This window comes from Thermobia domestica, chromosome 7 (genome assembly GCF_964235325.1).
Source record: "Thermobia domestica chromosome 7, izTheDome1.hap1.1, whole genome shotgun sequence".
Classification (NCBI taxonomy): Eukaryota; Metazoa; Arthropoda; class Insecta; order Zygentoma; family Lepismatidae; genus Thermobia; species Thermobia domestica.
In genome coordinates this window covers 30,501,477-30,521,445 of record NC_137460.1, presented here as the reverse complement: position 1 = coordinate 30,521,445, position 19,969 = coordinate 30,501,477, and the positions used below count along the sequence as shown (strand labels likewise).

General features: G+C 32.3%; 1 protein-coding gene across 3 annotated transcripts in view; it reads left to right on the top strand.

Annotated features, from left to right (window-relative positions):
- LOC145689969 (uncharacterized) overlaps positions 1 to 17,297 on the top strand; it is a 58,104-nt gene extending 40,807 nt beyond the window's left edge. For all 3 annotated transcript variants that reach the window (XM_081764374.1, XM_081764373.1, XM_081764372.1), the window contains exon 4: positions 14,733 to 17,297. The gene's annotated coding sequence lies outside the window, so the exon portion shown is untranslated. The remainder of the gene's footprint in view (positions 1 to 14,732) is intronic.
- The last annotated feature ends 2,672 nt before the right edge of the window (positions 17,298 to 19,969 follow it).

The following is a 19,969-nucleotide window of genomic DNA, read 5'->3' as shown; positions in this document are numbered from 1 at the left end:
CTCGATTATATTTTTGGAAGGCAGCATCTGAGTCTATTATTATTTTCTTGTATTGTTCAAAATCATCATCATCATAATCTTCAATGGTTTTATTAGTATTCATCGTTAACAATTCCCATAGACCTTCTGTTCCTTTATAAGTTTTACCATTAATTATCAAATCATCACCATTCACTTTAACTTCCAAATTTCCTATCTTGTTTATTATTTTTCCATCTTCTTCTGCAGCTCTTATTCCAAACACAGTGTCATTTCTTTTACTATAATATTTCGTTGCAATCTTACAAAATGACTGTGCTGTTGTTAAAGGTTCTACTCCTTCCACTTTGTCTTTAATCTGTTTTCTCATTTGTTTTATTTCTCCCGTTATAGGCGTATCACTACTACTTGGAGAACTGTCATAAGGTATCTTTTTAGGTGTTTCTAGTAGACTGGGATCTATTGAAGCCGTCTTATGTGCAACTGGAACAAGTTCAGTTATTAGATTTTTATTTTATTCTGCTACTTCTTTGATCTCACTTCCCAAGTTTTGAATAGCATCAATTACAGGTTGCTCTTGTGTCTTAAATTTATCGTATATACCTGCTCTTTCTTTCTTCCAAGATTTGAAGCCCTTTATCAAGAACTCCTTCAGTTTAATATTCTTATCAATTTCTTTCTCATCCATTTATTGTATAGCAAACGAACGAACGTCAAAGAACGTCAATGAATGTCAAAGAACGTCAATAAACGTTAAAGAACGTCAAACGTTAAAACGTAAAACGTCAATAAACATCAAACGTTCAAGAAGTGTTTTATCTTGTTCCTATACTTACCACTGTTTACCTTCCTTGTCATATCAATTACTATGAAAGCATAATCTTCTTGCCAACATTTTGAACACATCTCTTTAAACTTATCATAAGACATATCTCCCCCAACAAACTCATTATACACATGTTTAAGATTAGTATCATCTTGTCTGAATATGCATAGGAAGTTGACGTTATCTCTTATAAGCTGTTTAGGTACTTTTGAATATGTTTGTGCAAGATAGAAACAGTCTAAATGTCTATGCCTACCTCTTGTAAAGTAATTTCTAACAGTATCTTGATTCTCCAAAATGTAATCATCAAACACAACAACAGAGTATTCTTCACATTCATCAATAGGTACAATAGAGTCATCACCGCTTAAGAACGTTGCTATTTGCTTCTTAAACTTTAGTTCTGCCTTTTCAAATCGATCTTTTAACTGCTCATACTTTGGCTGATTCATGCTTTTAGAATATATGTAGAAGTAATTATTGTTTAACCAACCTGGCTGTAATAAGAAGTTAAAGAGCAAAAACGTTTTACCAGACCCCGACGAACCTACGATAAGACAACGAACATCATCAGGTATAAGCTCTCCATTTCTTTTCTTAGCTGTTGTTTCTTTTATCATCTCTTTTACATCCCAATTAATAGTTTTCTTACTCATTTATTATAGAGAAAATCATCGCCTTCTACCGGGCTCGTTAATGAAAATTGTATGAGGTTGTATGAGGTTGTATGTTTGAAAGGGGGTGAGCGTTTTGCTCACCCTTAAAATCTCTATATACTCGTTGATGAAGATTGCTTTACCATCACAACGGCCGTCGATTTTCCCGACGTCTATAAAAGACTTAAACTCGCGCCTGTCTTCAATATCAACGTGATTGTTTACAGCGTCTCTAGTGTTTTGGTATCCAAGAATTTCCCCAACGTCCTTACCCTTGTGCCCGATATGGTGTCATTGATTTTGTTACCTGCTAATTTGACTTCATATGATGCTTGTTTGAAACCCTCGGAATTCCGATGATTAATTTTCTGCTCATAGTACTAGTACAGACCCGGTTCGTTGATGAAAGTTGTGTGAGGTTGTTCATTTGAAAGAGTGTCCATAGGGAGCTCCGATTGGTGCTACCAAAAATATACACGTTGAAGTCTTGGACTTTTTGGACCTCCGAATACAGAGGGGCAAATTTTATGATCTTACATCTTTAAGTTGTTCTCTGATCTTAAGCAACGTATCTTTTATATATTCACCATCCATTTCACCATTCAATGTTATTATCATCTCTAACTGTTCTTTAAATGAGTTAATACAAGTGACAATGGTTTTATACTCGTCTTTTCTTTTGCTTATGTTTAACTTCGAAGACAAACCTGTTATTATAGCACTTCCAGTTGCAAGAGACGTTGTTCATATCGAGTAAATTGTTACAGGTATAAAAATATTAATAAACCCAGTTGTCGCAGAAAGTATAACCGACAACGTGATCAAAGTGTAGTATGCATATTTAACAATTCGTAGTTTTCTCTTTTTCTTCTTTAAACTGCATTCTAACTTTCGAATGACATCTTCTATTAACTTGATTACTTTCTCTCTTGGAATATCTCTAGGTAAATCAAACTCGTTCATTTATTATATAATAAATGGCTAAGGTATTTAAGCTAACGAGTGATACTTCGGTTTTAAAGAAGAAACTCCATTACGAATTAGACAACAAGAGCAACTATTTAAGTATAGGACTAGTTGGGTTTTACAGTACATATCTAACTCCAAACATAACAACACAAAAAAACAGTTTCTCATATGGTGATAGACAAGTTTTTATACCAGAAGGACAATACAGCTTAAACAGTCTTAATGAATATTTAAAATCTCAATCCATCAACATAACATTATCAGAAGACCATTTAAGAAATAGAGTTAAAATTGAAACTGATAGTAATGATGTTACAATTGGGAGTATAGGCACTGTCCTCGGGTTTAATGTTTTTGAAATTTTAGAAAAGAACAAAACACATATTGGAAGTAAGTTGCCAAAGTTTCATCCGTTTGATACTATAAATGTTCACTGTAATATAGCAGATGGCATGTTTGTTAAAGATACAGAATACACACATAGAGAAACAGGAATTTTAGCATCATTCAAAACAGATGCTGAGTTCAAACATAGTATTATTTACGAGCCTACTCATCCATTATTTTTCCCTGTATCCAAAGACAAGGTTGACAATTTTGAGATAAGGATAACAGATGAGAATGATTCCTTAATTGATTTTGGTGGAGCTACAACAACTGTACTTTTGCAAACCAAGATTTTCTCTTAAATAAATAGGAAGATGTGTTCTATTAAAGGTTGTATGTTTAGTATTCCTTATAACGAACTAAAGGATCTAAATATTGATCATGTATTAACAAAGAAACAACTTAACGATAAGGCCAAGAAAATTAAAGAAGGTAAAGGAATGGATTTAACTTTAACTACTGCACAAATGAAAAAGATTAAGAAAGAGCATATTGGCGGTTTTATCTTTACAATTCTAGCAGCTTTAGGAGCAGTTGGCTCATTAGCAGGTTGTGCAGCAGCGATTACTAAAACTGTCCTTGATGCTAAGAAGAATAAACAAGAACTTGAAGAACAAAAAAGACACAATATGGCTATTTAAGAAAAGCAGGGAGCAGGTAAACCAAAGAAGTCAAAAAACTAAAACCATTGACCAACTTCGATATAGAGAGGTTGGCTAAAGAACTAGAGATAAAACGATTTAGAGGTGTATTTATGAGTGATGAACTTCCACAAAAACCTTATGTACATGAGTGTGGTGTAGTTAACCTTGATAAATCAGGAAACATTGGTACTCATTGGATATGCTATTGGAAAGATAACAACATAAAGTACGTGTTCGATTCTTATGGTGGTGTTCCTCCTAAACAACTGGTGCAATATCTTGGTATCGAAAACTTACTTTACAATGACGAACGAATACAAGACTTTAACTCAGTTATATGTGGTCATCTTTGTGTTAAGGTTTTAAATCTTTTAAATCAAGGGTATTCTTTTAGCGACGTTATGTATATGATTAAAAATGAATAAGTGCTTTTATGGTTTTGTATCCATAAAAGTTTTACTTTAAGATAAATATGGAAGCTATACACAATAGATTTTTAGATTATTTTGAGAAGCATGAGGATGAACTAGATGCACTAGATAGATATAATTTTTATCAGTATTTTCAGGACGTTAGCGGGATAGACTTAAAAGATAAAAACAACGTATACAATGTTATTGATCTATGGAAAAGGTTAATACCAAAATTTTTGTACACGGAAGAAGAGTTGGAAAAGTTACGTCCAATAATTACCTTAAAGGACTTGTTGTCAAATTATAGCTCTAGACCATTACAATGCAGTTATTGTGGTAGTAAGTCATTAACAAAAGGTATGAGTAGTTACATTTGTGACGATTGTTTTGTAGAGAGTGGTTGGGTTTACAGTACTTGTGAAGAAACGAAAGTTGCTTGCGTACGAAAACCATGGTATGATACTATAAAAAGATTCAAGTTACAGTTATCTCGTTTGCAAGCTTTACAGGATAGAATTGTCCCCGAAGAGGTGTTCAAGGTGTTAAATGATGAACTTAGAGATATACCAAGAGATTTAATATCAACAAAAGATGTTCTAGAAGTACTAAAGAAAAACAAATACACAAAATATTATGATGATGTCTATTTAATACACTATCACCTTACCGATCAAAAACCATTAAAATTACAAGATATGGAGGATACACTCATAAACGACTTCGAAAACTTACACGAGGTCTTTAGGGAGCTGTATCCGGAAAGAGCATTGTTTATTAACCTGAAATGTGTATTGCACTATCTGTTGAAAAAGCATGATGTTCATGTTGATATTGATTTTAAACGCTCACCTAGACAAATAGAGATGTTAGAGAAATGTTTTGAAAAACTAGGATGGGCATTTTCTGTATAATAAATGAGTATAGATATATTTGGCAATGTTAAAGATAGAAAAGGTGATGTTGATATTAGTGAAGAAAAATTAAAATTGTTGGAGAATTTAAATGATATTGTTAGCGTAAGTCAACTTAGGTCAATAGAAACCCAATTAGAGAATGATAGAAAACGATTTGAAGATGCATTAGAAACGTTACAAGACACATACATCAAGAAAGAAGATTTTCAAAAGATTAGAACGGATACTACTAGATTGGTTATGCAGAAAGAAACCATACTTCTATTATGTCGATTGAGAGCTAAAAACGTTAAGGAGCCAATCTTTAGAATATTCAATCTCTCTAATGGTTACAAATTTCTCTATAATGGGAAAATAATGCACATGGAGTTAAGTTTGGATAAATACTTTCTAGAGATATATTTGGGTGATACTTTGATTGAAAATTTACCTTTCAACTTTAACAAGAGTGATATAATTACAATTAAACCAACTAAAAATTCAGCTATGGAGGAAGGGCAATTATTGTTTGTTGTGATATACATAGAAAGAGAGCTTTCCTAAAGACGTTTGCTATATAATAAATATGGATATCTTTGGTAATTTTAAAATGACATCAGAGTTAGATAATGCAGTTGTGAGGAAAGACATTGCTATGTTGAAAGAAGAGCTTAACTTCATCAAACGGAGTTATGTTATAGAGCTTCATAGTCGATTAATATCAGAAAATGTTGAAACTCCGTTCTTTTTAATACATAATCTCTCTATCACATACAAATTTCTTTATAAAGGTAGGTTAATGCATATAGAGTCATCTTACAATACGTATTACATAGATCTATATTTAAATGATTCTCTAGTTGAAACTTTTCCATTGCACTTTAATACAAATGATAATTTGGCAATTAGACCATCTAAAGGTTCTGATCTGAAACATGGTAAATTACTATTGCTTCTTATGCATGTAGAAAGAGAAGACGAAGATAGTGATGATGGTGAGAATGTTGATAGCATAATATTAAACAGCGATAGTTATTGATTTTCTATATAATAAACAGGATGTATTGTGTTAAGTGTAAGAAAGTGACAGATACGAAGAAAGATACTATTAGAATTGAACAAACAAAGAATGGAAGATATCTAAAGAAAGGTATTTGTTCTGTATGCGGTATTACTAAAACTCAATTCGTTAAAAAGCCTGATTGAGTAGAAGAAGGTAAAGGTGTTAGAGAAGACATTGTAGAAGAAATTCACAAACCATCTAGAAAAAACTTTAACAGATTAAGTGTAGTTATAAAAGGTATCGATGATCTTTGGCAGGCTGATCTTGTAGAAATAGATAGCGGAGTATTAAAAGGTGTTTCCAAAATCAATAAAGGTTATAAGTATTTGCTAACGATTATAGATGTGTTCTCGAAATATGCGTTTGCTGTTCCTGTTAAAGATAAGAGTGGCAAGAATGTTACAGAAGCATTCGAATCCATATTAAGAACGAGAAAACCTAGTAACTTACAAACAGATCAAGGTAAAGAGTTTTACAATAAAGAGTTTAAGAAGTTGATGGATGAAAATAAGATTAATCACTACTCAACCTATAGTGGTAAGAAAGCTTCTGTTGTTGAGAGACTTAATCGAACACTTATGCAGAACATGTGGAAAAGGTTCACGACACAAGCGAACTACAAATGGATAGAGATATTACCAACACTAGTTAAAGAGTATAATCATCAAATTCATAGAACAATTGGTTTAAAACCTGTAGAAGTTAATAAGAAGAATGAACAAACAATATTGGAGAAAGTGTATCAAAAAGAATATAAGCGTGTTAAGCCCAAATACAAGTTAGGTGATCATGTTCGTATAAGTAAATCGAAAGGGTTATTTGAGAAAGGATATACACCTAATTGGTCAACAGAAGTATTTGTTATTAGTGAAGTTATTCCATCTTATCCGCCTACATATAGAATTAAAGATTTAGAAGAAGAGGATGTGCAAGGTAGATTTTACGAACCAGAACTATTAAAGACGAAACATAAAGATGAATACTTAGTAGAAAAGGTGTTGAGAAAGAAAGGTGATAAAGTATATGTCAAATGGCTAGGGTTTGATGATTCGCATAATAGTTGGATAGATAAGAGTAATGTTGTAGTGTAAATATAAATGTTTGTCTTTTATAGCCATAAAAGGATAGTTCGAATGAGATAAGGGGGTAACGAAACGATACCCCCATAACATACATTTCCAGGGCTGAAAACACTCTAAGGAGCTTATTGAGTATTACAACAAACTTCGAAGTTCCTCGGTCGACTTTCAGACAATGCAAATATTTATACAGCTATACAAACACAAACAAACTCCCGAACGGAAGATTTTCCGGTTGCAAAAATATACTATCATGACAGAAAACAAAACATCGGAAGACAAGCACATTTCAGAAAAGATAAGCGGTCTAGATATAGACCACTTCAAAATTCCTCCAAAGCTAGAAACTTCAGAAACTCATCTTACACAGTAAAACTAGCTGGTAACAAAAATGAAGTTAAAAATAAAGATTTTCTATATAATAAATATGGGTACTATGGATAGTTCACTTAGTCTAAATGATATTTGCTACGAACAGATTAAAGACAACTATTGGTACGGCGTCTTTGGTGACTTCAAGTTGATTATAGATAAGAGTACAGGATATTTCAATGCTACTAAGTTGTGTCAAGATGGAGGAAAGAAATTTTATAAATGGTTAGAAAATAAACAATCTAAAGAGCTAATTTCTTATATAAAGTCATTGCAACGATTTCGTGGGGATGACTTTAAGATTGTTAAAGGTGGGCAATTAGGTATTATACGAGGAACATATGTTCCGAAAGAGTTAATACTTGATATAGCAAGATGGGTTTCACCAGATTTTTATATTAAATGTAATGAAATTATTATTAATTACTTCACTCAGGAATTTAGACACTATCAACAAGACAATGAAGAGTTGCAAAAAAGAGTAGAAGAAATAGATCAAACAATGGAGAGATTGAGAATTCGAAACGAGAGCTTAAAAGAAATTGCAGCACCATATACAGATGATGTTTCAAAAGATAATTGCCTAATCATATATAAGAAGAACAAACCTAATGATCCTTTCCCTTATTATGCTATCAGATGCCAAAAGAGAAGTCTATACAAGCCTCTTAGTGAAGCAGAAGAAAAATATCCGAATCATTTAATAATATACGAAAAGTTTAGAGTTGTTGAGTTGATTTTAGTTTAGCGTCCCTTTCAGCAGCGAGGCTATATGAGACGTGGACCTACTGATTAACGTGGAATCCGAACCACATGACGAAAAGTTTAGAGATCCTAACAGTATTAAGCTATTCAACCTAATGCAGCAAGAACTAGATATTCGTAAAGGTAAGGGTAATGAGTTTTGGACATCACTATCAGAAGAAGAATTGGTTAACAGTATAGATCGCTTGTATGATCAGTTATTATCTGATAATTAAAGTTACGACTTTTATGGTTTAATCCATCAAAGTACAATTTCAAGCGTTAAACAAAACCATCCAGGGGTCTCTTACATAAATCAAAGCCGGTGCGGGATATCTGGCGTCGGCTAGCTGGTAACGAAAATGAAGTTAAAAATAAAGATTTTCTATATAATAAATATGAGTACTATGGATAGTTACTTTAAACAGCTTCGACAAAACACAACCGCCCTAAAAGCAAGAGTTTAAAAAGTAGAACAGCTAATGTCCGACCTCAAAATACGTAACGAAGAACAAGCAAAGGAGATAACAAAGCTCGAGACCATAGCAGCAGAACACACAGAAGACCCAAGTAAGGTACACAAGTTGATCATCGTTAAAAAGAACCTCACAGCTGGTCAGTTTCAAGACATAGTAGACAAGTACGACACAGACAAACACGATCAGGTTAGGTGTTACGAGTCATACAAATATTGGGTTGGAAGAGTTCAGCAGCGAAACATCAAAGCAAGACTTCAGTGTCTTAAAGAAAAGTACCCAAGAATGTCAGTGTTATCAGAAACCAAAGATCCAAACTCGGTCAACCTCCTAAACAAAGTCAAAGAAAAATACAGCTGTGTTGTTTCGTATGGTTGTCACGTGGATATTGAAGGAGAATACGACGATGAGTTTGTTGTGGATTTGTTTTTGAGTATAAGAGATTTGTAAAGGTAAAGGTAATGAGTTTTGAACATCCCTACCAGAAGAAGATTTGGTTACAACTGGGGGGGCCACCAGCACTGGCTCCCTTTCAAACATACAACTTTTATGGTATAATAGCCATAAAAGATAATTAGTTAAACATTACCCTCTGCTGTAACAGCGAATGCTACATTCAACATATCACCTAAATTGGGATTATTATGATATTTTCTTATTATAGCTCTCCAATCTACGAAACGAATATATAAAGTCTATAGATAGGTCTTGATAAGTTGAAATGTTACTCCAATGAACTCTACCTTCGAACTCTGCAATAAATTCTTCTGTTAAATTTTGAGACATTGAAATCATTTCCCAATCTACTTTGTCAGCGTAATCTCTTAAAGGTTTTCTGATAATTGTTTAGTTCCAGATATGTACCACCAATTAACTCTATCTGCATGTTCTCGTATAAAGGCTTCAGAGAGTTCGTTTTTGTAAGATATAGCATCAAAATCAACTTTATCTATAAACTCATTAATAAATTCTTCAGATAGCTTTTGGTGATACGATACTTCTTTCCAATCAACTCTATCTGCAAATTCTCTTATAAAGTCTTCTGATAAGTCTTGGGTTCCTGAAATAATCTCCCAATCAACTTTATCAGCTAATTCTCTTATAAACTCTTCCGATAAATTTTTCCATAAACATATTTCGATCAAATTAACTTTCTGCAGATATTTACGTATGAAGTCTTCTGTAATGTGATCATAGTTGTATTCCCCCTCATAATCATCATAGCCTATAGATAGCCATTGTTCATCAGTCAGTGAATCTAACATCTCTTCGGACAAATTCATAACGTTCGCATAGAGAATGTTTTGTGTAAGAAATGAGTTGTTTTCTTTAGTAGCCTTCTTGAACAAATGATCTAACATACCTATGGACACGCTAAAATTTATTTTGTCTTCATCGTTATAACCACCAATATCTAAATATTTACATACACAATCAAATACAGGTTTGTAGGATAATATTTCCTTAGCACTAGTCATGTTTGTTTTTATTCTTAGATTTTAAAATTTATTTCATTTTTGTTGGTTTTCTATATGACAAATATGGAAGCACATTTTGACTTATTACATGATAGACTTGAACTAATTCATCATGATCTTAAACTCTTAGCAACACTACTAGAGAAGCAAATACTGTTAAAGGAAAAAGAGTTATTAGTAACGCAGCAAAAAACATCTGATTTGAGTAGTGATGATGAATACAAATATGGTAGTGATGATTATGATGATGATGATGATGAGTAAGCTTACAAAAATGAATCAGTTTTAAATGTGTATATGTGACTTTGATGTGTTAATCCCATGAAAGCCGTGTTCAAATACAAAGCGTAATATGTAGACAATAGCAGGGGGTGTACAATGTTAAGCGTTGTACTAGGACAAATGAAAATGAACTGAAATAACCTGGTGAGGAGTACTAACGAAGATTTTCTATATAACAAATAAGATGAGTAATTATAAGTTTACTGTAATAGAGTTAAGACGGCAATGTAAAGAGAGGGGAATCAGAAGATATTCCCGATTAAGAAAAGCAGAACTAATAGACCTTCTTAAACAACATGACGATGAACAAAGCAGGAGGCAGATTAGAAATATATTCCCCTTTAAACAAGAAGTGTTCTCTGAAAGCGAAATAGCACAAAATACACCAAAGTTAAAGCGAAAGCATTTGAAAAAGTTATTTCCATTTGATGATGATTTATTTACAAATAAAAAAATATTACGAGATCCTAAATGTTAATGAGCCGACATACAATGAAAAATTTAAATCCTATACAACAGATTACAAAATAAAACTGACAAATATAACAGGCGAAACACTTACTGAAACAATACAAAGATTACACACAGCAGTAGACGATATGATTGACCAAGCTAAACAAGCTTCCAATTTTAAAAAGAATGACAGAATAAGAGTTGTTGTGCACAACGATGGATTTTGGATTAAAGCAATATCAACACCAATAACAACTGAACTAAATGCTAGAAATGTATTAACACACGTGCAAAGAATTGTAACATCTGACGAAACAATCAATATTGAAGAAACAACATTTAATATTCAAATCATTAACATGCCTAGAGGAAGTAAAACAAACAGACGATTATTAAACCTTGCAGAAGACAAAAAAGCTAAAAGATGTATTACCAAAATCAATAACAATGACAATTTGTGTTGTCCACGTGCAATCATTTCAGCCTTAACGTATAAAACAAATGTAATACTTGATCAAGAGCTAACACCACAAAACATTAAAGATATAAAACGTGGAAGAAAAATACAGACAAAATTAACTGAGAGACTTTGTAATCGTTTACCGAGCTACTGTGAAGACGGTTTTACATTAGACGATATTAAACAATGTGAAGAACTATTGAACATTCAAATTAAAGTTGTATGTGCTGAAAACATGAACGCTATTATTTACTCAGGGCAAGACAAAGAGGTGAAGATTTATTTATATAAAAGTGGAAATCATTTTGACGCAATTAACAGCATGCAAGCTTTTATTGGAAGTGTTTATTATTGTGAAAAGTGTGATACAGCATACGATCATAAAGAAAAACACAAATCATGTATACGAATTATACCAATTTGTAATATGTGCAAGCAACCTAAACATCAAGAAGAAGAGATTGATAACATTTATTGTGAAGCTTGTAATCGATTTTGTTATAACCAACATGTAAAGATAACCATTCAGTTGTTTGTAAAGAAGTTTATAAGTGTAAAGGCTGTAATAAAATTTTATTAAGATATAAGAAACACAAGTGTGGATATTACTACTGTATCAACTGTAATTGTGTAGCTAAAGAAAACGTTCACAAATGTTACATGCAATACAAACGCCAGAAAGGTTATTGTGATGATGAATGTGTGTGTAATGCTAAAAAAGAATTAACTGTTACAGATTTGTTTATTATGCTATGCAAGACTTATGGTATCGAAGATCGTGGTAAGAAAATTGTTAAAGAAAAAAACATGTACGAAACCATGTCTAAGTGGAGGAAACTTCAAAAGATATATGATGCATGGAACAACAACAAGTTAACAGTAGATGACTTTAAGTATATAATTAAGAACTTTCTAAAGTCGAGTATTAAACAAATGAACAGTTGTAATTACACAGAAAAGTATATATGGTTTGATTACAAAGCACAACAAGACACAGGAATTCATAAAGCTAATTATGTAGTTGCTCATGACTTTAAAGGTAGCAAATATTACTTTGAAACAAATGACGATTTTTGTAAGTGGTTAGTTTCAAAAGAACATAGTGGTTACACTTGTATTGCGCATAATGCCAAAGCTTATGATTCGTACTTTGTTCTTCAGTACTGCATTAAGAATGCTTTGAAACCTTACACTATATATAACGGCTCTAAGCTAATGTTACTTGAAATTCCAAAAGCAAACATAAAAATTATTGATAGTATTAACTTTGTAGCACAACCATTATCGAGTTTTCCTAAGACATTTGGTCTAAAAGAATTAAAGAAAGGTTATTTTCCACATTTGTTTAATAAGCCTGAAAATCAAAACTATGTTGGGCCAATACCTAACGCAAAATACTATGGGATTAGTACCATGAAAAAAGATCAAAGAGAAGCGTTTCTTAAGTGGCATCAAGAAAGAAGAGAAGAAAATTATGTGTTTGACTTTAAAAAAGAGTTAAGAGAGTATTGTGATTCGGATGTAGATATTTTAAGAAGAGGTTGTTTAGAACTAAGAAATCAGTTTTTAGAAATAGCAAACATTGATCCATTTCAATACTTAACAATTGCAAGTGTGTGTATGGGCATTTATAGATCAAAATACATACAAGAAAACACAATTGGTATTATTAAAGAAGAAAAGAAAGAAAAATACTCTAAACAGTCTATTGCATGGTTAAATTCTTTTAACAACAATAATATTAAACACGCGTTAAACAATGGGGAAGTAACGATATGTGGATCTAAAGTTGATGGTTACGATTATAAAACAAAGACAGTGTATCAATATCACGGTTGTTTCTGGCATGGTTGCAACAAATGTTTTGAGAAGTATACTATCAACAATGTCAATCACGAAACAATGGAAGATCTATATGACAAAACAAGAAGAAGATCTCAATAAATAAAAGAAGCTGGTTATAATCTTATTGAGATGTGGGAGTGTGATTGGTTAAAAGATAAAAGAGCCAAACAGTTAATTCAAAAAACTAGTCTTATTGAGAAACTAAAGTTCAGAGATGCATTCTTTGGTGGTAGAACCAATGCTTCAAAATTAAAAGTTACTAATAAGAAGATGAAATATATCGATGTGTGCAGCTTGTATCCAACTGTTTTGTTTTATGATCAATTTCCTATTGGCCACTCAACAACATTAAAGTCTATCTCTCCTGAAAAATACAAGTGTAAAAAGTACTTTGGTTATATACTTTGTAAAGTTCTTCCGCCAAAACAATTGTATCATCCTGTATTACCAGTTAAAGATAACAATATTAATAAGTTGGTGTTTCCCTTATGTAATCAATGTATGATAAATCAAACTAAGCCGTGTACACACAGTGACGAACAAAGAATGATAACAGGTACTTGGACAACTATAGAGTTAGATAAAGCTTTAGAGAAAGGTTATGAGTTAATTGAAATTTACGAGATTCAACATTTTCCCAAAACAAGTAACAAACTCTTTACAGGTTACATGACTTCATGAAAATCAAATTAGAAACATCACCATGGGAAGATGACTTTCAAACAAAAGATGATTATATTAAAACTATTAAAGACACACTGAATATTGATTTAAATCCTGATCAAATAATGGCAAATCCTGGTAAGAGAGCAGTTGCAAAAATTTGTTTAAATTCGTTATGGGGAAAGTTTGGCCAAAGACAAAACTTAACTCAAACTGAATACATTACAGATGTTAGAAGATGGTACGAGTTACTTTTAGATGACAAATTAGAAATATCTGAATGTTTGTTTATCAGCGACGAGATGGTTCAAGTTTCATATAACTACAAAGACGTATATGTTAACAATTCTTATTCCACTAATATTCACATTGCAACTTTTACAACAGCACATGCGAGGTTATGACTTTATGACATGTTGGATAAGTTAGGTGAAGATGTAGCGTATTACGATACTGATTCTATTGTTTATATTGTTAATGGTATAGAAGTAAAGACTGGTAGTAACCTTGGTGAGTGGACAGATGAGTTAGGAAAAGATGTTTATATTATTGAGTGGTATTCAACTGGTCCAAAGAGTTATTACTACAAAACAGATAAAAACAAAACTGTGATGAAAATTAAAGGTTTTACTCTTAATTATGAGAACTCTTTGAATCTTAATGGTGAAAACATAAAGAAGGTTGTTAACAAAGAACTAGCGAACATAACTCTTAATTATAATCAAATAACAAGAGACAAGAGAACCAAAAATTTAGTTAACAAACCTGTGACTAAAGAGTTTCAAATGGATTACGACAAAAGAGTTGTTTTAAAGGAAAAAGATAATATCATCAATACTTTACCTTATGGTTATTAGGTTTAAGTTTTAGATTTAGGTTTAGTTTTAGTTAGATTTAAGTCCTTTATGGTTATATATCATAAAGGTCATTATGTTCTGTCTTATGTTCTGTGTGGTTTATGTTCTCCAAAGACAGTGGTCCGTACAGACGCGTAAAATTTGAACTTGATCATTGAAAAAGTGGTCCGTACAGACGCCTATACTACTGTAGGTTACCTAAACATTAAGAAATTAGTGAATTAAATTTGTTGTGAACAATATCTGTTTACGAAAAAAATGTAGCAAGTAAAATTACTATCACAACTGCCTTCGTGTGTAGATGAGTATTATTTTGAAACTCAGTAATTTGTTCTACCACTAAGGAGAAGAACATTTGTTATATTTTGAAGTTGTGCAGTAAATTCAATGGACTGATTTTATTGCTGAGTAATACTTAAAAAATTATGTTAGATATTTCGTTAGATATTGTATACTCCTGCCAATTAGTACACTATAATTTTGTCCTTAGATATTAGAGTGTATTTAATACTTGACTATAAACTAATTGACAAATAATCTGATTAAAAAGAAGTTCCGCTAGTTTCCCATTTTTTGTTCTATCAGTAACGTCTCCTACATTTGAAAAGTATGTATCGTATCGTTCTCTAAGCCTTTTTCGTTCTGATGGGCGCACATTGTTTCCTCTGAACCTTCAGATGAATAAATATGGCGGTCATTGTTTGAAGGGCATGGATAACAGACTGAAATTCAATGTTTAATTTTGATTAGTTAGAATCAACGCATGAGGAAAGGAAGTATTTCGCTTAAGTAGGTAGTTCTGAAGTATTTTCCAGCACAAAAAGTCAGTAGAAATTCCTATTACCGATTCAAAGTGCTGTAACTTCCACATTTTCATTAATAACTCAGTTTTCTTACTATATTATCGCATCTTTGTGCTTTCCTTAACATAACAGTGTAATAATGAATAACTATATATTATTTTGGAGAAAAAATAAAGCAAAATAAGATAATTATAAGCAAAAAATTTTATTATTATGAAACCTTAGTCTGTCAAATAATTACGCGAAAAATATCCCGAGGGAGATTACAGGGAAAGTGACTCATCAGTGCACAGGTATTAAGAACACTCACTAACATGTGAAGCTATTGAACAGAAACATGAACTGAACAGTCATCTACATATTTCTGCGTTGAATACGCAATATGGGAATTCTATTGCTGTTTTTCCAACGTTCAATATTTTTGACAAAAATAATTTTTCAGTAAAGCTAAACAAGTATCTGTTTCACAGAAAAAAAAACAATATGTAAAATTCCACTTTCCAGTTTAAGATTTAATATAAAGTGCTGTATTTTTAGAGGTTAAGAGGAACTTACGTAATTACTGCTTTCCCAGGGTGGAAAGAGTAGTTTCCACAACTTTAAAAACAACAATTCTCATAGACATTATCAGTTAGGCAACATTCCTTTTAAAATTACTGCAATTATAATTTGTGCAAGTAATATGCAACATAATAATAATAATAATAATATGTTAGTACAGGGTACTAACGGTAAAACCGGCCCGTAAAGTGAACACATAAAATGAAATATATTGTATTGAATATGATTAACTACAACACATAAATGAAATGTAATGTATTGAATATGACTACTCACCTTCACAGCAGGTGCTGAAAGTGTCCTCCGCCCACTTCAACACACATGTGAGCACGATTGAGGAGATTCATATTGTCAAGACCATAGATAATTATTAATTATTGGTTTAATTTGTTTAGTTTAATTGTAGTATGGCCTTGAGTTTTAGGAGACCTAATTTACTCTTGTTTATCTTTAAAGAGATATGTGCAGAGAATACAGTATGTGTATACTTTAAATTGTATGAATTCTAGTCTATCAACAAGAGCTTGTAATGCTATGTAATAAATTTGTTAACATCCACACTTTTCTTCGGACAATGAGGACATCAAGAAAGTGACATTCTTTCGTGTCATCATGATTGAATTGAGGTTATGTGAATTTGGTTGAATAAGATCTTTTTAGATCTGGGACGCACGTGGATGAAAAATCGGCCCGAGTGCTAAACCGTATTACTGGAACGTCAGCAGTTTGAGTTGTATAAAAACATTTTATTTTATTCAATGGGATCATTATCAGAGGATCACTATCAGAGGATCAATATTAGAGAAGTAGCATTTAAAGTTCTACGATTCTTCAAGTTAAAGCATTATTAACTTCAAATACTAAGAGAACTGTCTAAGAAGTTCCAACGTTGAAATACAACTGACTGCTGTTACTGGTATACGATCATTCAGTGCTTGGTTCGACTAATCACCAACAACAGGTATGTGTCACAACCAAATTCTGTGCTAATCCAATTCGTTATACATGATTCACACATTAAATCACACTTTCTTAAGTCTTCATTACACAAACAAAACTTCACACATAAATGATTACTAGTTCTGTTAAAATACACATGTTTAAGTAGACATTTGTGTTATCATTTTAATAGGGCTCTGGTTGGCCCTCAATTACTGCAACCAGTGGTGGAGTATCCCCAAAATTACCTCTCATATAAATGTAAGTAAATATAGAATTGCTTCATGCAAATTAGATTAATCTGGGGAGCTCAGAGTGCTCTACTAGTTAAATTCTATTCAATTTTATCAAGAGCAACCGCAAGTTGGCATGGTGGAGATTGCTGGTGGCTTACGCCTTTGTTAAGATCCCATGCTTATAAACATTTAGCCATTGGCATGATTGTTTGCATCCCACACTCTTGCTTGATAGTTGCTAAACCCTCCCGCCCACCCTCGAGAAATGTTTAAAACAGCGATGAAGTTAAATAATAATAATAATGACTAATTTTTCCATTTGGTAACAATAATTATTATGTGTGTAGTTAATAAGTTATAAGTAAACATAAGAATTCCTTATGAATTATTAAGAAATGGTTGTGTTATAAAAGTATATTTGCCTTATTACGTGATTAATACAAAAGGTGTTTATGTACAAGCTTATACGAAGGGTTTAGAATTATATAATGTGTGTATACATATTTTAGAATAAGTATAGTTTAATGACGGAAAGACGAATTATAACTAGAGCACAGAAAGCATTAGAAGGTGTAGACGTAGGAGTCGATAAGTTAGTACGTTTATTAACACCACCGCGGGGACGCAAGAAGTTAAACGAGGACTGTGTAGTAGATCAGACAATACGAACACCAAGTTTTAGACCGGGTCCAGTTTCAAATTTTCCAGGTAGCCCTGTATCGGTAAAAACGTTTGATTTCCCACGTGAATTTGAATAAATAAATCCAGATATAAAAGAAGAAAAACAAGTAAAAATAAATAAGGAACAGGAAGAACCTAAAATAGAATTAGAAAATAGAGATATGGCGACATCAGAGAGAAGAGTAGCAATATTTACGGATATGAGTAGATTACCAAAGTTTGACTTAATAAAGGATCAAGACATAGTTGCGTTCTTTGATGAGTTTGACGACGCTTGCGAAATAGCAGGGTACGAGGAAGACAAAAGGAAAACACTGCTAACTACAGTTTTTAAAGGTGTAGGTAGACAATGGGTAAAGCTATTTTTGAAAAGAAAAAATGTAGCTGACATTTCATATAAAGATCTACAAAAGGATCTGATAGAAGAATTTACAAATTCAAATTTTAACATAGATTTAGAAGACAGGATTAGAGACAGGTTGCAGAAAGAAGATGAACCTGTGATAAATTTCGCGTATGATATTCTTACATTAGCAGATAGAATAGACGAGAAAATGGACGATACAAAGAAAATAGGATTAATAGCAGCAGGACTTTTGCCATATTTTATGGAAAAAGTAGGAACAAAAACTTGTATCATTAGAAGAATTCTTAGAGGAATTACAAAAAGTAGAGAAAAATAAGTGTAAAATAGAAAGGAGACAGAAGAGAGATAATAGAGATAGGAAAGTAAAGGTGAAAGACTTATTAAAGAAAATGAAAGAACAAGTAGAAAATGACGATAGTGATATAGAAATAGATAAGCTATTAATCAGAAAGAAAGAAGACAAAGAAATTAAGAAAGAGCCAGTTAGTGTTGCGCAAACTACAAAATTAGAAAAGAAAATCGAGGATTTACAAGTAGCATTAACGAATGCATCACAGTTCAATCATAATAAGGATCAAGGTCAGGAGTCAAACGGTAGTCGGGATCAAGGCCAAAATAGAGAACATAGGTCAGATCGAGGAAAAGGATTTAAAGGAAGAAATTTTAGAAATCAGAAATTTCGGGGAAACAATAGAAACTATGACAACAATCAGTCGTATAATGGCAAATATAATAATGGAAATAATAGAGGTCGTGGAAACAATTACAGATCCGGTAACGGAAGAGGACAAAGAAATTTCAGGAGAAATTGGCGCGGAAGAGGTTTCCAAAATAATTTCCCGAATAACTATCAGTATAGTCCGCAATTTCAGCCTAATTTCCCGCCGCAATATTATCAACAGATACCAATGGTATCTCAACAACCTCCACAGTCTCAGTCTGCGGTACCAACAATGGTTCCACAACAACTAAATGGAGTGACATATTATAATCCAACTACTCAGTCTTTAAACTGAAACAAACTGTAAATGAACGAGGCACATTTACAGGTAATAGAGTTAGGAAGATTAGAGAAATAGTAGCCTTAATAGAATGTGACAATGAAATGGTATTTTTACCAGTTTACATAGCAAACCGAAGAATAAGATCAACAATTGATACGGGATCACAATTGTCAATAATAAGTGATAAATTATTACCGACAAACGCGATAGTCATTCCGAAGAAAACCCAAATTAGAGGCATCACGCAAAATTCATTGACAATTCATAAAGTAGCAATTGTTCAATTTACAATAAATGGTAGCAATTTTCACCATAGATGTAGAGTTATTAAGGATTTCCCTAATCAAATTTTAATTGGTAATGACTTTTTACACCCGCACAATTGTCAAATTCATTACGGCAAGAGACAGATTATTTTGCAAAGATTTGGTCGACCTCCAAACAAAAATAGGAATAATAATAATCCACTAAATGTTTCTGAGAGAATATCGCATATTCTAAGGGTATGCATGGTTCCGAAATTTGTCGTAGGAAAGAAAACATTTTTAGCTCCCAGAAGTAGAGTAATTGTTCTATTAAAATTGGTAAATTCGTGGACAAATCAAGAATATTTATTGGAACCTAATAGAGAAACAGAACAGAGGAAAAATATTTTTATTCCTAGGGCACTATTAGCACCAAATCAAACGTTGTTGGAAATAGTAGATCCTACTCAGAAACGGGTATGGTTAACTCGTAATACAGAGATCGGAAAAGCAGAAGATTATGTTGAAGATCAGGAGTTGATAAATCAGGGTTTGACACAGCAAGAGATTGAGGAAGTGATACAATCTAGAAAA